General features: G+C 34.0%; 1 protein-coding gene and 1 long non-coding RNA gene across 7 annotated transcripts in view; both read right to left on the bottom strand.

The window, feature by feature from the left end:
* LOC140449211 (uncharacterized) overlaps positions 1 to 22,421 on the bottom strand; it is a 335,545-nt gene that overhangs the window by 178,686 nt on the left and 134,438 nt on the right. The window lies entirely within an intron of this gene.
* Positions 1,588 to 21,209, bottom strand: LOC140448264 (uncharacterized). The gene is made up of 3 exons (XR_011951670.1): positions 21,071 to 21,209; positions 6,089 to 6,296; positions 1,588 to 1,749 (listed from the first exon to the last, which is right to left on the bottom strand). It is a non-coding gene; the product is annotated as an uncharacterized lncRNA (long non-coding RNA).

The following is a 22,421-nucleotide window of genomic DNA, read 5'->3' as shown; positions in this document are numbered from 1 at the left end:
TTGAAAAATGGAGCCTTCCACATCTTGAGCATCAAAAAGAAAACGTGTTGTTTTGTCAATTGAAAAAAATAATAGAAATTACTGCAGAACTAAAGAAAGGTGTTTCTGCTGTCACATTGAGCAAAAAGTATGATGTTCCGAGAACAACAATCAATGATTTAAAATGCTGAAGGAATTGAACAGTATGCTTCGCAAATGAAATCTTTGGATGGCTGGTTGAACGAATTGTGATTCATTCAAAAAAGAAGCGAAGGTGTTCCTTTGTCTGAACCAATTGTTGCGCAAAAAGCTTTGATTTTGAACATTAAATTGAATGGCGATCCTTCATTCAAAGGAAGCAGCAGTTGGTTGGAAAAGTTCAAAAATCGCTACGGTATCATCATCATCATCCAGCCTCAAGAGTCCACTGCTGAACATAGGCCTCTTCCTCATGTTTCCAACCCCGTCTATCTTGCGCCGCTCTCATCCAGTTTTTATTGAGTCTTCTTAATTCGTCAGTCCATCTTGTAGGTGGTCGACCGACGCTTCTCTTGTCTTCCCTTGGCCTCCATTCCAATAACCTCTTTGTCCATCGCCCATCTGTCATTCTGGCTATGTGTTCTGCCTATCTCCATTTTAGTGTGGCTATCTTCTCGATGATGTGAGTCACTCCGGTTCTTCTCCTGATGTCTTCGTTGGTTATTCTGTCTCGCAGAGTTATTCCTAACATGGACCGCTTCATTCTTCTCTGCGTGACTCTCAGTTTGGTAGCTGCTGCTTTTGTTAAGGTAAGTGTTTCTGCTCCGTGCGTCAAGACTGGGAGGACGCACTGATCAAATACCTTTCTCTTTAGGCATGTGGGCAGCTCATTTTTAAAAGTTTCTCTCAGTTTTCCAAATGCTGCCCACCCAAGGCCGATTCTTTTCTTCAGTTCATGAGTCTGGTTATCCCTGCCCATCATAATTTCATGTCCCAGGTATTTTTATCTATCTACGAGTTCTATTTCTTTCCCACCAATACTGATGTTCTGGTTGGGTACCAAATTGGTCATGATTTTTGTTTTCGAGATATTTATATTTAAATCTACATTTTCTGTAGCCACAACGAGTTTCTGTGCCATCTCTCTTGCCATACCTAGATCTTCAGCTATTATAAGTATATCATCGGCGAAACGACGCTACGGTATACGGGAGCTGAATATCGAAGGTGAAAAATTGAGCGCCGCAAGTATTGAAGTTATTGACGAATATAAAAGAAAGTTTCAAGCTATGATCGATGAATATGGTTTATAAAAAAAATATCCGGGTGCATTTTTTAATGTATGCTCAAAAAGTGTGTAATATTAAAGTTTCCAGTAGACTAAGAAGATGCTAAAAGTCCGAATAAAAGATCCTGATGAAGAGTCGAAAGCTGGATGTGTTAAAACGTGATCCAATCCAATCTGGACAGCAGACCTCTCAGATTGTATTTTGTATTTTCGTGTTTGTTATTATTGTCAGTATATTTTAAACTCATTTTACTATATAAAATCAAAATATTTACATATTTTACAATTATTTTAAAGTATTCATTGAAAAAAATCCATGAATTAATAAATAAAACAGCTAATAAAAATCGACATCTTTATTGTAATTTGTAAAATTTCGGAAAAAAATATACAACTTTTATATTACTCGTTTATTAACTGTAAAATACTTCGTAAGTGGTCGTTTATGTTCGGAATTTTGGAAATTTATCCTACTGATAATTGTTGTAAAGATTATTTCTTACCTAAAACATGTTTCTACTTTAATTTTAATTATAATAGCGAAAGAAATAGGGTCAATTTGAAGATGAACGTGAACGTATGTATATATCGCATAAAAATCTATAAAAATTTAACACGTTGATCGCCATGTGTGGCAAGTGTGCCTCGCATGAATGTAACACAACAGACTGCGCCGCACACATAATTATGTCTCGCAGTAATGTTTTAATCCAAGCCTCGCTGCACAGCATTGCTTCACGTTTGAGTAGAAATGCTATGAGAAATAAGAGTGGATGGCTCAATGAACAAATTAAGTTAGTCGGCCCGGCCCTGGACCCGAATATATACGATTTAATTAAGGGTTGAATGTCACAATATCATACCATATTATTTTATTCTTTTTACTGGTAACTAAAAAATCAATGAATTTAGACAACAAAATATTATTGTATTTGAAAAATAACCAGAATAAATTTGAAAATATATAAAATAAAATATATTCGCTTAGATTTTTAAACACAAAATTTGTATTCCAACAATAAAATAAAAAATAAAACGTTAGAAATCAGTATTTTGCAGTCTTTATAATTTGCACATATAAACAGAAGTAAAGCAAGGTATCCAATAAAATTTATCGTACTGTAAACATTTATAACGCGACATAGTGGCCTTAGACGTGGCGTATTTTCTACCATGTTGTTCAGACATGTTCTTGTAGCAATTTGAGCATCTACGTCTACTAATAGTGATCATTTCCTGAATGTGATGGCTCTCTACCAATGGAGGATTTTCTCTTGAGGTTATATTTAGCAAGTGTTTGGCAATATCTTCTCTAAATTGGGTAATATTTTTACCAGTAATCTGTTTACATAGTATAAACGCTTTTACAATAGTTCAACCTAGAAGAATTTCTATTGCCAATTTGCGATACCACTTGAGGCTACGTCTCAGGCAAAAAGAGTAAGCTTTTAGTTGATCAGAGAAATCAATGAAACTTTTGTTTTGGTTATAGTCTCTAATAGCTGTTGGTTTTTCCTTTTCAGTTCCATTTTTGGACTTTACAGTAACCATCTTATTTATTTTTGTGTTTTGTTGTCAGCGTCAAAACTTCACGTTTATCACATCACTTCAGTATCAGAACTCCAGAATCACTTTCCTTGGCAATAACTTCGCTTTTTTTTAATTTTTTTGTACTATGTCTTTTGGGATTCCCTTCCGAGTTTTTCTTAAGGTGCCGACCAGATGAGTTTGTTTGTCCAGCAATTTGTGAGCCAGTTCGATACTGGTATAATGGTTATCCACAAATCTGGTTCCACCACTATCCAAAAAATTTTTGCAAAGCCACATAACAATTGATGTTGGTACGCTGTCAGAAGTAGTATTTTTTTTCTATCCCTCAATATATTTTAAAATCATATTTGTAACCTTGTTCAAGATAAAGTTTGAAAATTTTTACCCCAAACTTGTCTCTTTTGTTTTTTATATATTGTATAAAACGGAAGATATTTGGACCAACCCAATGCAGCGATGGTTCGTAGAGAATTTAAATGAACCACGAGCTGGATGAACTAATGCAGAGCGCAGATATTGTCAGATTTGTAAAGTCACAAAGACTAAACTGGCTTGGTCACCTAGAAAGAATGCCATTCTATCAATGGAAGCAAATTTGTTATCATCACCGATTCAATAAGCGCATTACTTAGAATAAAACAGCTATATACAACTCACGCCATACTTCGCAAGATCAAAGAAGAGTTATCTTATCTACAGACTCAACAAAAAGATATTTCCTTTATCTGGGTACCTTCCCATATGGGAATAAGTGGTAATGAGGAAGTGGAGTCTCTGGCAAGCAATGCAACCACCGACCAAAGTATTGCTATCATAAATCAAATGCCTTGGACTGATCACAAAGTAAATATCAAAGCCCACGTGTACAGAGCGTGGCAAACTACTTGGGATCACACTGCTAACAAACACAAAGTGTAACATTTTTTTAATTAATATATTAAATTAATTTTAATTCCTTTTACCCATGTGGATGATACGTTGATGGCCGTGTTTACGATCAGAAATTTTTATTGGGAAACTACCGAAATATGACTGAAGAATCTACCTAAGTATTTATTTAAAGACGCCGGTCTGGCGAATCCTTAGTTAATCCTTTTCCGGGTTCTTTTTTCATAAATGCGGTAATTGTCGTCGAACGCCCGTTGTAATGTTTTTCGGGAAAAACCTAATCTAGGAGATTTGATATTTCATCACGTTTGTAGGTAGAAGGATACCGTTACGTTCAATGTTAATTAGAACTTTTTACCTCCTCAGAAATACATACAACTGGCCTATCATTTTTGGGGGAAGATACCCTCACCTTTTCTTGGGTAGTTTGGTAAAATTTTAGAGGAACCAAGTCACTTATCGGTGGGCATTCGTCGAGTTAAGACGCTTAACTCACATTATCATATCTGCTACCTTACCGTCTCTGTGCATTTTCTTTAGAAGTATGTATACACTTGTTATTTTGAGTTTTTTGATCCTACCTATACTATATTAGATTAAATATAGTCATAAATTCAGTGTTTAATACAAGTACAGTATTAGCTTCAGTGAATTAAAGCAGCAGTCGTCAGGAATTACTGTAAGTTGACATATTCTTAATATCTTCACCTATCTTGGCAAGTAACATGGTATAGCACCATATCATCTTCCATTATCTGGACGTATCTAACGATCATACATGTCTTCAAATGTAGTTGAGAGTAACTACGGAATTTTGCATTAAATTTAAAGAACAGTCAGTATTTTGTTACGAATCAAATAATCGACTTAACCAAGTGCGTTTTGGTCAAATTTTTATGTTTTCACTTCAGTAACTTTTTTGTATTTTTGTAAATTTAAATTTTATTAATTTTTGTTATCTTTGGTTTTTGTTATAATTTTTTATTCATTTTTTTGCTGTAATATCTCGAGATACGCCAAAACTTTATTTGTGCATGCTTGTGTTATACATATATATTTGTAAAGGTATTTCCTAATTATATTTCTGCTTATTTTTTATATGTATACCTACCACCATTTCATAGTTGTTTGTGTATTTTTATTACTTGTGTTGCATTCAGCAGCGTCATAATTTTGTTGTTGTTTAATATATTGTTATTGTTTTATGTATGTATTTTATTTGTCCACTCCTAACAAAATTCCCTGATATAACCATAACTCTGAATATTTGCTTTTTACCTTTAAATATAACTATACCTTTGACCAGTAGAAAGATCAGGCTTATTAAGTTTCGTAGGTAAGTAAGTGTAATACCTTATATATTTATTTTTTGTTTATGTAGAGTGTTGACCAAATTTATTCAATAATTAACTGTGATATCTTTTCTTGGGTTTGATCTCTGAACCTAAATATCTTTCCTTATCTCTTTTCTTTTCTAAGGTTTCTTAATTTTCTCCTTAAACCCCAAAAAATTAAGTGGCGCCCTGTTCCCTATCTTATCTTATCTTTGGTAATTTTACCCATCTATCTTTTTGTTCATTTCTGTATCTTTTCCAATATCTCTTATCGTATCTTTACTTATTTCGTCCGTTGGACCCATTCCTGGTTCCAAAAGCTAGTTTCGAACCCACGACTCGCTCTCCACCAACCATCTGGCTGCCGTCCGCAGTGTCTCCATTGGTGACCTTTCTAGCACCATCCAAAAAAAAGGTTTCTGAGGTTACAAATGAATGTCTAAGTCAAGTAGGAACCAAACTCATCTTACCCAATAATAGAAAAGACCAAGTCATCATTAACCGACTCCGAATAGGACATACTTTCAACAAGCATACACACAAGCATATCTTCAACCAGGAGGCTACTCCGTTGTGTACCAAGTGCAACACTCAGTTGTCAGTGAAACATATAATTGTTGAGTGTCCAGTGTACCAGAACGAAAGAATCGCGTGTGCCCTTAGTGATAATTTAAAAAGTACACTAACGTCAAATTTACAGTCTTTATTATTAAGTTATCTTAAAATGACTAAACTATATACCAGATTGTAAAAAATATTTTTTTTTATGCAACAATATGTATCTTACTGTTTGTGTATGTCCCCCCGCTAATAACCCTTAGTGGTTGATGCGGGTATATTTGTTTAAATAAAAAAAAATTATAGACATATATGACCTGTTTTAGAACATCTTGCTCATTTTTCTGCGCATATCTAGTTCATTTTGTAATAAACTTTTATCTCTACAATCACCATTACTGGTTTCACAAATATTACCTCCTGCAGAATCACGAAACGAGTAAGCGATATCTATGCGTATTACATTTTCGTCACGTTCACCCCAAATCAACCCTTTGTCGAGTTCACTTACACGTATCTGCCGTAAAGAGTATTCGGTTGGAATGTACTCTAACAAGTGCGAGGGCCAATAATGTGGATACCAGTAGCGATGCCTAGTTGGTTCGTAAAGATCTTGATTGTCGAGGGTACTGTAGTCTATATAAAATCTGGTCGCCGGCGCCAGCAAATAGTTATATCTGCTGCCGTAAGACGTGTCATATCGCAATTTTAACATGTTCCTGGAAAGTTAACGGTAGGAAATGAGTTTGTCAACTTGCAGTGTTTGTTAAGCATTTGTGGTCTGAGAAAAATATTTGCAATATCGATTGTTAAGAAAAGATATTTCCAAAAGAGTTGAAACTCTTTTTAACTCTTAACTTTAGTGATTCAAATTTTCAAATAAACGAATACGAATTTTTTATAGCATATAAATAAAAAAAGAAGAGAAGAAAATTCCAAAATGAACAAATATTGTTAAATTAGAAAACATTAAATTAAACAATATTATCCAGAACAGAACATTTTTTTTATCCATATCGTTCTGCTAATAACATAATAAGAATGTTAGCATAACAGTAACAGTTAATTTCACTTTGTTTAGTAAATTAAAGTCTTTTAAAAGCAAAATTAGGATATCTATAGTTTTTTTTATTAGAAAAAAAGTCGCATCCACCAAAAGGTTATTAGCAACGAAACAAAATATAAATAACAAAATCAAATAATAACTACAGATAATAGAAAATGTTTAAAGATCTCAGATATTTAATTAAATTATCATAGGAACACTCCTGACCGTGATCTTCTGCTAGAGGGTTCGAGATATTGTAACGATGTCTTTCATCGTTGAAAGTGAAAAGTGTTCAACTGTTAATCGAACGTTACACTGATATTGATCACATATGGGTGGGTTATTAACAGATAACCTAGCAAATTTACAGTTTTTGATGGAAAACATAAACATCCATACCAAAAAGTATGGTCTAAAACTGTACATCAAAAAGACTAAATTCATGATTGTAACAAAGAAGCTATACACCAATGTGAATTTAACCATAAATAATCAGCCAGTTGAAAGAGTTACATCCTACAAATATTTAGGGGTTTGCTTCACTAATACTAATGACCGGACAAGAGAAATCAAGAGGCGAATAGAGATAGCGAGACAATCGTTTGTCAAAATGAAAAAGTTCCTATGCAGCCGGGACATAAATATAAACTTAAGAACGAGAATGTTAAGGTGCTATGTTTTCTCCGTTCTGCTGTACGGCATGGAAGTCTGGACACTGAAAAAGATAAACATCAAAAACATTGAGGCATTCGAGATGTGGTGTTACAGGAGAATGTGGAAAATACCATGGACAGAAAGAGTAACAAATCAAGATGTTCTGCTGAAGATGGGGAAGGAATGCGAAGTCATAAAAACCATACAAACGAAAAAACTGGAATATCTGGGCCACATAATGAGAGGAGAAAAGTACACCCTGCTTAGACTCATAATGCAAGGAAAAATATCGGGAAAGAGAAATGTGGGACGTAGGAGGATTTCCTGGTTGCGAAATTTAAGGGAGTGGTACGCGTGCAGTTCAATACAGTTGTTCAGAGCTGCAGCTAACAAAGTACAGATTGCTGTGATGGTAGCCACCTCCGATAGGAGACGGTACTGCAAGAAGAAGAAGAGTGGGTTATTCTTTGTGAAAAGGTAAGAGTGTGTTAACTTGGTATGTCCTAGACGTAGACGCGCAAGCACAATTTGTTTACGCCTGTTAAGCGACGATGGAATCCACTGGGAAACATTACTCTTGATCTTATTTAGCTTTGTTGTGCACAAACACAACACTTTATTTTTTAAATAAGCATTTAAGTCACTGGAATTACACTTGTATATAGGCTCCGAATGATCGCTTAAAATCGCCTGTCGTACAGTCCTGTCACCTTCTTCTTCTTCTTTAAGTGCCCTGTCCGTTGCGAACGTTGGCTATTAACATGGCAATTCTGATCTTATTTGCGGCGCTTCTGAATAGTTCGACCGATGTGAGCCCGAACCACTTCCTCAGATTTTGGAGTCACGAGTGTCTTCTCCTGCCTGGCCCTCGCTTACTGTCTATTTTTCCCTGGACAATCAATTGCAGTAGACGGTACTTATCGTGTCTCAATATGTGGCCTAGATATTCAAGCTTTCTTTGTTTAATTGTATTCACGATTTCTTTCTCCTTTCCGATTCTTTGGATTACCTCTGTGTTGGTGACATGTTCGGTCCGGGATATACGAAGAATGCGTCGGTACACCCACATTTCGAATGCTTCTAGTTTTCTCGTGAGCGTCTCTGTCAGCGTCCAGGCCTCCACACCATACAGTAAGATCGGAAAAATGTAGCATTTAACTAGAGGTAATTTTAGGGGAAGAGACAAATCCCTGCTTACGAGGAGCTTTTTCATATTGCTAAATGCTGCTCTAGCTCGTTCTATTCTCGCCTTAATTTCTGTGGCCTGTTCCCATTTTGCATTTACGTTGGTGCCAAGGTACACATAAGATTCTACATGGTCAATTAGTATGTTACTTATCCGTAACTGTCGAGCAGGCTGTTGCTTCCTGCTTATCAGCATCCACTTTGTCTTCTTGAAGTTGAGGCTCAGGCCGTATTCCTCACTAACTGAATAAACTCTTTCCATTACCTGCTGTAATTCGTCTATGGTACTGGCAAGGATCACCGTGTCGTCGGCATATCTTATATTGTTCGTTAACTCGCCGTTTATTTTTATGCCCTCATTTGCATTTTCCATACATTTATTAAATATTTCTTCGGAATAAATATTGAATAGGAGTGGGGATAATATACAACCCTGACGGACACCTCTTTTGATCTGCAAACTTTTAGTGAGTTCGTTGCCAATTTTTGCTTTTGCTGTTTGACCTAACCTAACCTAACCTCACCTTCTTCGTTTTCCGTTATTCCGACATGTGACGGTACCCACAAACATTGAACTCTTCTTCCATGTTGATGAGCTTGGACCAGTTGGTATTTTAGTAACTTTTCAAAAGGATGTTTCGGAAAAATATGTTTTAATGAGTTTAGAGAGCTAAGGAAATCTGTTATGATCAGGGCTTTTATGAAGATAAGCTCGTTAAAAAGTTTCACAGCACAGTATATAGCATAGAGCTCAGCTGAATATGTGCTATATACTGGGGGTAGACGGAAAAGAAGATTGTTTCTAAGAAAATGATTGATGCCGCCACTCCGTCTTCGGACTTGGATGCATCTGTGTAGATTTTATAGTAGTCGGGATACTTTTCTAAGAGGGCTTTGAACTTTAGCCGGATAAGGGAATTATTTGTACTGTATTTATCAAAATAGGTCAGAGATATATCACAGATTGGTAAATCGATCAGCCAAGGCTCAGGGTATTTATTATCCGCGCAGAAAACATCCGGAAAATTAGTGTTTAGATTTTGAAGTTTGGATTTAATTCTTTCGTAATATGGTTTTTTAGTATAGCGAATATCTTGGAATTTGTTTATATATTTAATTGTAAAAATATTTTGATATATTGGTTTTAAAATATTACAAGTGACTGAGCCTGCATGTGATGAGGCGAGAAACATACGGCGGTGATGTAGCGGTGGTTCTCATAAAAGAGCATAAATGCTGGGTAGCAGGGAAGTTGGTAAAGCCCATATAATTAATTTAAGACTTTTATTATGCATGACATCTAATGATTTAAGAAGAGATTAGCATTGGAATAGGCAATTAAAGATTTATACAGAAGAAGTAGAGTGGATTGGTCTAAACCCCATTTTTTGTTACAAAGAGATCTTAACACAATTAATCTTTTATTACAAGAAAGAATGAGTTTTGAGATGTAATCTTTCCAAGTAAGCTTTGAATCAAAGATTAAACCCAAGAATTTGTGATGATCTCTAAACTCCAGCTGTTTCTCATAGATTCTCAGTGTTGGGGGTTGTGGCAAGGAGCTTGAAGAGAATACAACTCCTATTGATTTTTCTATTGAAAATTAAAAACCTGTGGGTGTGTAGATGGGATCAATTTTCGAGAGTATCTAAAAAGTTTTGAAGAAACGAGGAAATTAAGGAGATATTTTTGCGTATCAAATCGGTATCAAATTCATTGTAGTAGTATAATATTACATTATATATATATATATATATATATATATATTTAGGGATTCTACAGTATTCACTGCCTTCCCTCGCTCAACCGTTTCCATCTCTCTCTGTTGTTCCATTCTCCATCGTTTAGTCCTCTCTTACTCATTTCGTCGCCTACTTCGTTCCTCCAGGATTTTCGGGGTCGTCCTCTTTTCCTCCTTCCTATGGGGCTCCATTCGGTTATTCTCTTTATCCATCTGCTGTCGCTAGCTCTTCTTACATGTCCATACCACTTTAGTCTTTTTTGTTCTATATATGTTAGTATGTCTGTTTCTATTGATGTTCTTTGCTTTATTTCGTCATTACTTCTCCTATCCATTCTTGTTACTCTGCAGCATCTTCGCAGGCATTCCATCTCTGTTGCTATTATCTTACTGCTGTTTTTCTTGTTTATGATCCAATTTTCGGCCCCATATGTCATAATACTTCGCACTAATGTTTTATAAATCTGCGTTTTTGTCTTCATATTTAGGTGTCTATCCCACCATACTGAGTTAAGTTGTCGGATTGCTGTTCTTGTTTGTCCTAATCTTTGTGTAATTTCTTCCTCTGTTGTTGCCTTTTTCGTAATTATAAACCCCAGGTATTTGAATTTATCCTTTCCTTTGATTGTTACGTTGTCATCAATCTGTAGATCTTCTATGTCTTCTTCACTTGTAGATAGGTACTCTGCTTTCGCGAGGTTAATATCTAGGCCAGCCTTGGTATATTCTTCTTGTAGTTTCTTCATCATGTAGCTGAGGTCGTCTTGGTCTTGTGCAATCACTACTTGATCGTCTGCAAAACTTAACGTATATAGGTATTCGTTCCGTACCGGTACTCCCATGCCTTCGCATTTTCTTTTCCATGTAGTCAAGGCTTTCTCTAAGTATATTTTGAATAGGGTTGGAGATGTGGAACAACCCTGCAGGAGCCCTTTTGTTGTGGTAAAGTCTCCTATGATTCTTGTTCCCATTTTAATGGACACTTAATTTTCTTTATATAGAGATTTTGTAGCTTCTATGAGTTCCGTCTGTATTTCTAATTTGTTCATTGCCTCCCATAGTTCTGACCTTGGTACAGAGTCATACGCCTTTCTCAGATCCACAAATGCCAAGTGTATATCTCTATTTTTTGCTTTTTTCTTTTCCAACAGTTGTTCCAGTGTGTATATGTGGTCTATGCATGATCTTCCTGCCGTGAAGCCTGCCTGATCCTTCCCGATTTTGCCTTTTATCGCTTGCTCTATCTTTTCTCGCAGTATCTTCCCATATAATCTTCCTATTGATGATATTACGCTTATTCCTCTGTAGTTGTCGCATCGTTTTCTATCTCCTTTCTTAAATATAGATGTCATATATGCCGCCGTCCATTCCTTTGGGAGCTGTTCTCCATTTATGGCTTTCTGAAATATCCATTGTATCATCCGGTGTAATTTTTTTGATCCGTATTTTATAAGCTCAGGTGAGATGCCTCCAGGTCCCGGTGCTTTCTTATTTTTGATTGCTTTTATGGCCGTTCTCATTTCCCTATCTGTTATTTCTATTTCTTGTTTTGGGAATCTGCTTCGTCTTCGCCTGTTTTCTTTTCCAATGAATTGTGGTCTTTGTTCTGTTAATAGTTCCTTGTAGTAGTCCTTCCATTCTTTGTCCTGTATATTTCCCAATTTAATTTTTTCTTTTGAGTTTTGTTTCAATCCTCTCAGTACTTTCCATGACTCCGAAGTTCTTGTACCTCCTATATATGTTTCAATATTTAAGCAGATTATTTCCCATTCTTCATTCTTTTGCTGTGTTATTTGTTTTTTCACTTCTCTATCTTTTTCTCTATATTCTTTATAAACTTCATCGTTGTTTGTAGTCAGCCATTTTCTGTATAGTTGCTTTTTTTCTTCAATTATTCTTTTTGTTGGTTCATTTATTTCATAATAGTGCTGTTTATTTGTTATATTTTCTTTTTCCCCAAGGGCTTCGAATGCTGCTTGCTTTATACTCGCCTTTATGCTCGTATATTTCTTCGATGTTGCCGTATCTAAATTCTATTAATTTTTGGTCTAGACGTTGTTGGTATAGTTCTCTTATTGATTGTTCTTGGAGTAGTTCTATATTGTATTGTTTTTCTCTTATAGTGTTCAATGGTTCTTCTGTGGAGGGGGTCTTGTTATGTTTCCAATTAATGCTCATTTTTGCTGTCAGTAGTCTATGGTCCGTTCCACATTCTGCTCCTCTTTTGACTCGCACATCTTTGATCTTTATTGTGGTATCTTGTTTGATTATTATGTATAATATTACATTATACTACTATAAAAGATATCTATAATGTAGGTTACGTAGCATTAAATAAAAAAGGGAGTGACATAATTTGTCATAAAGTACTTTGGAAAGGTTTACAGTTCATAAACAAGATATATATTGTAGTATAAAATTATAACTTCATTTCAATCATTTAAAATAGATAGACTTCTTATATAAAGGATATAGAGTGATATAAAAATATATTCTTCTTCCTTTTAGTGTGCTGTGCTTTTTTAGAGTCACCTTAAATATCTACAAGGAAAACTTAGAAGAATGAAGCATTTAGATGTGATATGGTATTAACTTTACTGTAAATATTATTCTCTGACCCAGATTGTACATTACTGCTTTGTGTGTATGCTATAACGTGTGCCTCTATAATAAGTTGAGTTTATTTCCATCATCATATATGATAATATAAATATTTTATAACTTTAGTGGATAAATGTGATTGTATATGTCTACGATGTATATTTAAAATACCGAACTATAAACTAACGTGCACTTTAATAATGTACATAAACAATAACTATTTCAAGAGCCATAATATGATCAACTTGACTCAATGTTACTAAAATACTAGAATAGAAAATTACAAAAACAGCATATTTTTGTGCTCTAATTATGAAAAGAATTGGCAAAACTGTTTCATTTTAAAATTAAACAATAAAAAAGCTTACGATTGACCCCTAAAAATCATACGAACAAGCTGAATTTTGCAAATAATATTAATTTTGGGACACCAAAAAAGATACAAAAAAGATTACCACTTTTATCCCCGGGCTTCCTCCTAAAAATCCACTCGTAAGGGGTAAAAACGTAAAAAAATCGATTTACCAAGAATCTGTTCACCATAGAAAAAAATGTTTCAAATAAAAAAACATAAGTTTGGGAATATGAATCATACCTAGACGATGCGCAATGAATCGTGTTAACTAGTGGTACCATGGAAACGACCAGTCTGCTGCTTGCCAGTGTCGTAGTTTGAGAAATACCTACGTATCGCAGAAAGTGTTTGAATTGTTGATTTGATCGTGTTGGAGATTCTATTATTTTTTTTTTAGAATAGTGTTTAGTGTATTGGTAGTTGTAATTAGTATTATTGTTAATAGCAAAAAGTGCCAAGCCGCACACAATTGGAGAAGAACTTATCCTCCCAGCTGTCAAAGAGATAGTTAATACTATGTTGGGACCCAATCAGGCCAGCCAAGTAACAGTATGCAGTTCCTCTCACCAATAATACTGTCTCCAGAAAGATTGATGAAATGGGAGCAAATGTCGAAGATGTTCTCTGCAACAAATTTAAAAGCAGAGAGTTTACTGTGCAACATGAGTACCCTGAATGACAGCACAGCTTTGCTTCTGTCATATGTCCGATTCATTGACGGCAATAGAGAAATGGCCGAGGAAATGCTGTTTGCTAGAAGTCTGATTACTGATACAAAAGGATCTACCATATTTGAGGTCGTTAAGAGATTTTTTGAGGAAAGAGAGATTCCCTTATCAAATATGATCGCCTGTGATACTGACGGTGCAGCAGCACTGACAGGACGCCATCGGAGATTTATTGCACATCTGAAACAAGCAGTACCTGGAATTTTGTGTGTTCACTGCGTCATTCACAGAGAGCATTTGGCTGCCAAGAATTTGAGTGGTAGGTTGCACGATTCTCTTCGTCTTGTCATAGATGCAGTAAATAAAATTAAAGCAAAACCAAAGGTTGATCGAATATTTCTTACACTCTGTGAAAAAAATGATGAGATATTTAATACATTGCTACTACATACGGAAGTCAGCTGGCTTTCTAAAGACAATTGCTTACGGCGGTTCTTCAGTCTCATGGATACTGTTATTGAATATCTTAATACTACTGACCCCACCCTGAGTACAGAACTACAAGAGAAGCGAAATGACATCGCTTACTTATCAGATATTTTTCAAAAATTAAATGAAATGAACCTGCAACTACAGGGGAAGAACATAAATATGGCCAAAGCAAAGGGAGTAGTCGGAGCATTAATTGACAAACTATCGATTTTTGAACAAAATATGCAGAGAAGAGATCTGACCAAATTCCCCAACTTAAAATCTTCTTGTGGTGATTCTCAGGATCTTCAAACATACTGCCTCCACCTTCAAACACTGAAAGAAGATCTGCAGTCCCGATTCCAAGATTTGACTAGTCTGAAAGTGCCAACTTGGTTTATCAATCCATTCAGCGGGAAGTTTCAACGTTGTTTCGGGAGTGTGGGTATAAAAGATTTTGGCCGCCGATAAAAAAGTGTATCCAATCTTGTGAAATGCAATCAAATTATGATTAATAGCATTCCCCACAACATATCTAGTGGAGAAAGGTTTTAGTTCTGTGTGTATATTGAAAAACAGATAAAGAAATAGGCTCGACATAATAGAAAGAGGGGATTTGAGGTTGTTATTAACCAACATTGAGCCAGACATAAAGAAATTATGTGAGGGACACCACGGCCCAAAGAATCTATTAACAATTTTTTTACACACATATATGGTGAACACAGGTTACACAGAAATGTAAAAATAAATAAATATGGATACCTTTTGTATAGATTCATTATTTGTTTCAATTTAATTGGGTGGGTGGGGAGGGGGCGATTGTAGTATTCATAACTGGTGAAACCTGTCTAAGGGGGCGATCATGGGAAAAAAGTTGGGAACCTGATTTAGTGCAAAAAATATTTATTTAACTTCATGACGGAAAAACGTAAAATTTTCAAACGATTTTTCTCGAAAATTGTATATCCTACCGACTTAAAGTAACAGTACCTTTTAGTATTAGAATACCTAAAAATTTAATAATATAGATCACAAATGCTTAAAAAATAAAGACAAAAAAGTTATACGTTGTAAATAAAATAACTGTTGACCTACCCAAAACGGACGCCTATGAACGGTACTAGAAATTCATAATTATTGAAATCGATTAAACTCTGAAGGATAAATAATCGTACCAGATTTCGTTTTTCTAAATAGAAGCGTTCTGGAGTTATTAAAAAAAAACAATTGCCAGCAGCCATCTTCAAAGAGCTCTAGCTCCCTTAGGGAGCATTTTGGGACTAGGTGAACTAGGTTAAATTGTCTTAAAATTATCTGGTCTATGTTTGTCAGGAGAGCTTCTGGACACACTGTGTAAACAATACCATAGTACCAACAGATAAAAAGGCATTAAAGAAAACCGTCCAAGAAATGAAAAAGGAAGCCAAACTGAGAGAACTGGAAATAAATGAAAATAAAACAAAATACATAAACGTAAGCCAGAAAAATGAGACACAAATGACAGAACTAACTGACAATAGATGCACACAGTTTCAAAGAGATTGAAACATTCAAATATTTGGGAGCACTAATCAACAGAATAAATAAAAGTGTAGATATAAAAAGAGTCCGGTCCTGCAAGTGACACAGTAGTTTCGTTGATTTTCGCTCCGTAATAAACTTCAAATAATTGGGGAATTACAAGTTAAAAAATTCAACAAAGTTCAAAAATAAGAGTTAAAAGTTAAGTGCATACAGATGATAGTAGTGAATAAAAGAAATACCATCAGACAAGTAAGATATAACCATTTTAAATAATTTTAACAAGTTTTGAGTAAATAAATAATTGTGAGAAATATTAAAAAAACTGGTTTTGGCCAGCCAACTTTGGATTTGGCGAATGTTTTAAGTCCGAGGGGTCGACCCGCTTAGGCATTCCTACGCGTTTTTTGGTTTCTTGGCAGATAAGAAAGTAATTAGTGCCGACAAAAATTAAATATATTAAAATAAAAGCCTCATAAGTTTATTATAAAAATCCAGATCCGGCCTTAAAATAAATTAGTTCAAAGTTAAGATTAGAATTAAATTAAATTAAAATAATAAATATTAATTGTTATTGTAATAAAAAAGTTTAATTAATATAGGAAAATACTATATTGGTGTATATTAATATAGAAAATATATATTAATATAGAAGGTAACAAAATCGAATGAACAGCAAGAGAAATAAACCAGAACACGATAACTCATCCGACGAGGAGGAAGCCTTCAAAAGAAGCAAAGCTGCATTAAGAACACCTCCAAAGGATAACATATAAAATCGCGAAATGGAAGAACTAAAGAAACTACTAGAAGAAATAAGTAAGGAGATTAAAACGGAGATAAAAGAGCTGAAAACAGAAATGAAGGAAGAAAATAAGGAGATCAGAAGATATATAAATGAAGTTAAAGAAGAGATAAAACTAAATAATGAAGAAATAAAAATCATAAAGCTGGAAATAGAAAGGGTAAAGGAAGAATGGACAAAAGAGAAAGAAGAACTGAAAAGAGAAAACGAACTAACCAAAACCGATAACAAAAAGATAACGGAAGAACTAAATGATCTAAAACACTCATTGGAAAGATTAGACAAAGAAAAAAGAAAGAAGAATATAATCATTAGTGGAGTAATAATAGACTCTGTAGACCCAAAAACATTGAAAGAAGGAATGACTACTATGTTAGAAAATCATCTTGAAGTCAAAACTAATATTAAAAGAGCACAAAAATAGGCACAAAAACATGCTTAATTGAACTAGAAAGCGAAGAAGAAAAAACAAAAATCTTAAGAAACAAATACAAACTTAAGAATGTGAAGACCAAAGATTACAGAGGATCTCACAAAAGGAGAGAGAGAGAAAATGAAAGCTTTAAGCGATAAAGCAAGAAAAATGAGGGAAAATGGAAAAATGGTCAAAATAGGATACAATAAAATCACAGTAGATGGCAAGGAATGGAGATGGTGCTATAAAGAAGAAAAAGTAGTGGAAATAGAGAGTTCAAAAAACTACCAGAGCAACATAAAAAGAACCAAGGAGAGGTCAAGCAACGAATAGAGAAAGAAGAATTACAAAATAAACCGGACAATGATGATAAATGTTTAGTTTTAAGTAGTAATAGGAATAGGATTAGAAATGTAAATGATAAGTATACCATTAGAAATATGACTTGTGATAGGAATATGGGTATTAGGCTTACTAACAGTAGTGATAATATTATAGTTAGGGGGAATATCAAAAATGGGCATAGCATTAGTAATGAAGGTAGGGAAAAATTAAATATTAGCATTAGAAATAAAAACGGTAATAAAATAAATAACGGATATAATGTTAATACAAAAACCAGGGAGCATGAAATCAACGTTAACACCAATAATGGAGAAGAAGAATACAGTAATAAGGAAATACATCTTAACAAGACAAATCATATAGGAATAGCGACATGGAATGTGACATCTCTGACCGGCAAGGAAATAGAAGCTACGGAAGAAATGGAAAAAATGAACGTACAAATAATGGGAATAAGCGAGACAAAAAAGATAGGGAAAGGACACATTAATATCAATGAGAAATATAGTCTATATTATTCCGGAGTCCCACAGGGTCACAGAGCAAAAGAAGGAGTCGGTATAATAGTTAATAAAAGAATAGAATCAAGAATAACAAACTACGAAGCAGTATCATCTAGAATAATCACAGCCCAAATAGAACTAAAAGACAAGATAGGAATAATACATATATACGGACCAACAGAAGGTAATGAAGAAGAGATAATGATAGAATTCTACAACGAACTCCAAAACGCATTAGACAAATTAAGAGAGACAAGAGAAAAAATAGTAATCTTAGGCGATTGGAATTCAAGAGTAGGTAAGGATATTAACAGGGGATTAGGATGCATTGGACAATATGGGGAAGAAACATTAAATAGAAATGGAATTAAAATGCTGGAATTCTGCCAAACCAATGACCTGATAATAGGAAACACATTCAGTGAGCAAACCATTAACGACAAATATACATTTGTGGCTGAAGAGAGAAATGCGAAAAGCTTAATCGACTATAATATAGTCTATACGAGAAAACTAGAACAAAATATAAAAAACATCTTAACGGAAAAGGAACCCGAACTGTCTACACAACACAGGATGGTCACTGCAAAACTGGAGGATGAAAAAATGGAGGAAGTGGAAAGAAAAGAGTACAAGAAAGTAAATGTAAACAAACTAAAGATAAAAAGTGTGCGAGAATTTTACACGGAGGAAACTAACAAAAGACTGAGACAAATAGAGCGCCAAAAAGAAACATGGACAATGGAAGAAAGATGGAATACATACAGTGAAGTATTAAAGACAACAGCAACTGAAGTGTGTGGAATCAAAAAATATAATAAACAGTTAAAAAGGACAAGGTGGTGGAATAAAGAAGTGAAGACAGAAATTAAAAAGAAGAAAATAGCATGGAAAAAATACCTCGAAACGGGATTAGAAGAAGATAAAGAAAAATACTATAGGCAGAGACAATTAGCAAAAAAGACAGTCATACAAGCAAAAACAAAAACATGGGAAGAATTTGGAGAAGAACTTCAGGAAGAATATATAACAAATAATAGAAACTTTTGGACGACAATACGACACATAAGGCAGGGAAAACGAAAGGAAATAAACGCAGTAAGAGATACTTCAAACCAAATACAAATAAGCCCAGAACAAATAGCTAGGGTATGGAAAGAATATTATGAGAAAAAATTTGATACCGAAGTGATAAAGGAAGACAATATAATCAATGAAGGCGAAGAAAACACAGAGCCAGAGCAAATAAGTAGAGAAGAAGTAATAGAAGGATTATCAAATATAAAAATAGGCAAGGCAGGTGGAGATGATGAAATTGAACCGGAAATGGTAAAATACATGGGAGAAGAAGGAATAAACTGGTTATGGAAAATATATAAAGAGGCGTGGGAAAAACAAACAATCCCTAAAGACTGGCAGAACAATATCATCGTGCCAATATACAAAAAAGGAGAACACTGCGTTGAACTGCGAGAACACATGTAAACTGCGACAACTATAGGGCAATATGTCTGTCATCGGTGTGCTTTAAAATATATACGAAAATAATAGAGAAGAGACTAAGACAAGAAGTAGAAATAGTATTGGGAGAAGAACAAATGGCATTTAGACCAGGAAGACAGACAAATGACAACATATATATTATTAGAAACCTAATAGAAAGAAGCATAGATACGGGGAAAAAACTAGTATTAGCATTCATAGACCTAAGAGCAGCATTTGACACGATAGAAAGACATATTATAGGGAAATGCTTGAGGAAAATTAACGTACCTAATGCATTGATAAAAATTATAGAAAGTACTTACAAAGAGGTAAAAGGAAGGGTACAAATAACAGGGAAAGATCGGAAGCATTTAATTGGAAGAGAGGTATTAAACAAGGAGATAGTCTCAGTCCTTTGCTATTCATAATAGTAATGAACGAATTGATAAGAAACACTAGAGTCAGAACTAATCAACTACAGACAATAATAGGTTACCGCAGATTACAACCGGTAACAATAGAGTCCTTAATGTATGCAGACGACATAGTACTAATAGCAGATTCCGAGAATAAAATGCAGAAACTAATGGATATATGGGTAGAACAAATAGAAGACCTTAAAATGGAGATAAACGAAGAAAAAAGTAAGATAATAATAATCAGCGACAAAGGAGATAAGGAAGATAATCAAATAAAGATAAAATGTAAAAACTCAGAATTGGAAATAGTAACAACTTACGAATACCTGGGAAGTATAATAACTAATGATGGAAAAATAGACTGGGAAATAACAAATAGAGCAAAGAAATCAAACAAGTTATATTATACGTTAGCCCCAATAATGGGAAAAAGAGAACTTGCACGAGAAACAAGAATAAAAATATATAACACAATAGTGATACCGACTGTGCTCTATGCAAGTGAAAACTGGACAATTCTGGAAAAACATAAGAGCAGGATAAACGCAATGGAGATGAGACATCTAAGAAGGATAGTTGGAAAGACAAAATGGGATAGATTAAGCAACGAGACTATTAGGAGAATGGCCAACCAGGAACCGATAATGAACAAAATAGCAAAGAGACAAATGAACTGGTATGGGCATCTGATGAGGATGCAATCCAATAGAATAACAAGAAAAATTTATGAAGCAAAAAACATCGGAAAAAGAAAAAGAGGCAGACCAAGAAAAAAATTGATACAGCAAGTAGTAGAGGCGGGAAAACTTAAACAAAAATCACTCGAGGAATTGAAAATAATGGCAGGAAACAGAAAAGAATGGAAGAGGTGGGTAAATGGAAATTAAAATAGCTAGCCCAAATCCGACACCCTGATAGGGTAAAAGGAAGGGGAGAAAGAAAGAAAGAAAGATATAAAAAGAAGAATTCAAGCGGGAAATACAGTGTTTTAGAAATAGAAAAATGAAAATCTACAAAACGACCATAAGACCAATAGTAGTTTATGCTTGAAAATAGTGTTTGAAATAACACACAAATTAAATTAATATGTGTAGTAATAAAACTTATGCTATTTGATCTCTATTAAACCCTAAATAATAATAACTTTGTTATTGTTTCGCCTATGTCAAAATGAAATATGTGCTTTGTCAAACGGAACAAACAGTTATTGCCTAAATGATATAACGACTCTCTCAACTTATTTTCAAGCAGCACGGGTTTTGTTGCCAACTTACGTTTTTATGATAAATATGCCTCTCACAAGTCACTCGATTTTTGTCTCGCAACAGGTAAATACAGCGAATATAAGCTTCAAACTACTGGATAGTTGCCAACTGATTTAACTTCCCAATAACGAAACGCGAAAATAGCCAAATATTTGGAAGTGTATCTCTTAAGTTCATTAAATTTGGTAAATAGCACTTTAAAATCACTAGGCTTAGTCTTAGTGGGTTTAGCTTTGAACAAAATAAATTGGTGTTGACGATGCTCGCGGTTGAAGGAGGTATTTAAAACTCCATCAGAAAAAATAAAAGTATTAAATATTCTGACAACAATAATAGGCCAGGGAAATAAGCAAAAAAAGTACCCTGTTTTTGACACTCGTCCGGCCAGGCAAACGACAGTTGTTATGACTAGTATGGACCTCTGTAACAAAAACATACATGTTTCCTGCAGTCGATTTTTTGGACTTAATTAGTTATTAACAAATTAAGGTCAAAAAACGGAAAAATTTTGTTTTTTCGCCTATCAGCAAAAAGTGAAGCATTTTAAACAAATTTTACAAGAGAAGAAACTTTTAAGTCATATAAAACCCTTCAAAATGGCGTTTACTAAATGTTTCTATCCTTATTTGTTGCTTAGGAAATTGCAAAATAGGTCAAATATTTCGGTTTTTTATAAATGTTAATAACTTTTTTGAAAATAAACTTATAACATTTATATTTCATAGAATGCTGTGTCTATAAGTGCTTAATATATTGTTAAAATTTTAAAGCGATTGGTCAAATAGTTTAAGAGTTATTTTATTTGTTTATCCCAAATAAATTTTTTTTTGCAACAATATAAGTCAGAAAATTATATGGTTTTAGTAATTGTAATGATAGTTTCTTGAAGAAGAAGACTTGTTCTATTATTAACATTAAAAAAAAATTAAGAAAATTAATTTTAAATATTGCAAAATAATTTTGCAAAAACATGTCGATTTTTTGCTTATAAACAATTAGAATAACTTTTTAGCCATTGCCTGTAAGAACATTATTTTTTATATTTAAAAAGCCTAAATTTTTTTACAAATTTAAAAGAAAAAAAATTTGTCCTAAAATAATTTTGGACAAAGTTAGCCCCTTTTTGTATTTAATTCATAGCACCTTTGTTTATAACAATTAAGAAATCTCAGTAGATCTCTTATAGTAAGAATTACAAAACAAAGTTGTTAACAAAAATTGTAGGCAGCTTTAAACTCCACATTTTAAAATTAGTTACAATCTTACAGGGTGTTCCATAAGATGGTGGCAGACCAAACTTATGTTTTTTTTTAAATGGAACACCCTGTATTTTATTTTAAATTTGAAATCTGCTTTACTT

The sequence above is a fragment of the Diabrotica undecimpunctata genome, chromosome 8, assembly GCF_040954645.1.
Source record: "Diabrotica undecimpunctata isolate CICGRU chromosome 8, icDiaUnde3, whole genome shotgun sequence".
In the NCBI taxonomy this organism is placed as follows: Eukaryota; Metazoa; Arthropoda; class Insecta; order Coleoptera; family Chrysomelidae; genus Diabrotica; species Diabrotica undecimpunctata.
This window is presented reverse-complemented; position numbering and strand designations above follow the sequence as displayed.